Source organism: Ictidomys tridecemlineatus, chromosome 1 (genome assembly GCF_052094955.1).
Source record: "Ictidomys tridecemlineatus isolate mIctTri1 chromosome 1, mIctTri1.hap1, whole genome shotgun sequence".
Classification (NCBI taxonomy): domain Eukaryota; kingdom Metazoa; phylum Chordata; class Mammalia; order Rodentia; family Sciuridae; genus Ictidomys; species Ictidomys tridecemlineatus.
Window position 1 is genome coordinate 186,811,022 of NC_135477.1, and position 1,193 is coordinate 186,812,214.

Consider the following 1,193-nt stretch of genomic DNA (forward strand, 5'->3'; position numbering starts at 1 on the left):
GTATAGATGATTTAGAGTATGCTTGAGGATATGTATAGGGCTTATGCAATCTATGTTACTTTTTATATGAGGAGCTTAAGCATCCTCAAATTTTGGTATCTTAGGAAACCTTGGAACCAATCCCCCACAGATTCTGAGGCATGACTTTTTACCCATAAAAAAGCAAATTATGCTGACATATCCAATCTAATTCTATTTAGGTTCTTTGTCCATAGATTTTCATATTTCATAGAATAGTATAGTTATTGCTTCTCTAACATGTAGGAAAATTAAACGTAAAATCATCTGTACAAAATCATTTGGGAAAAAGTTTTACACTCAGTACAATTGAGTAAAATTCCATAAGATAGCACTGGGTAACAAGCAACTCTAAAGATCTCAGTAGCATTATTTTATCACTCATGGTTCTAAAGATAAGATGTGGCTCAGCTATGATCATCCACCTGACTCCAATTTGCAGATTAAGTTCAAGTCGACTTCATATTCCTCCTCACTGTCTATAGACTTGGACATTCTGTCCATGCAAATGCAAAAGGAAGACAAATAGGATACAAGCTGCTTCTCAAGGCCTGATATTTCCACCAATACTTCACTGGTCAGAGCAACCCCCAGGGCCTAACCCAATACCAAGGGACAGGGAAATTTATTCAAGCCACAACATAAAACACCTTCAATTCCCATGTGTAAAAGACATTGATAAATAATTTTGTAGCACCAGAAGTTAAGGCTTTCATTCTTTAGGTTGGATTTGTTGATAAGAAAATGAACTCAAAGAGCTATTGACTTCAATACCACCACGGACATGTTTATCTTAGGCAATATGGTTCTGAGCTTGTTAATAAAAAAACATAAAAGCTATAAAGATATCTGGCATATTAAGCATGACAGAGCCTCATTAGAGAATTATTGTCAGTTTCTATCTCTCTCTCTAAAAAAGGATGCGGGAAAACTGAAGAGGGTTCAAAGGAGAGCAGCAGAAATGATTGAGGAAGGGTAATGAACTTAAGGACAAATTGTAAAAGGAGTTGGGTACATATTGAATCTAGAGAAAAGAAATTCCAGAAGATATTTTATAATTGTAGTCAGTAAATTAATGAAATATTCCATACATAGTTTATCTCAAGATAGAACCAAAGGGATAAGAAAAATGTCAAAACAAAATATTTATGTTAAACATGCAAAAATACTTTGGA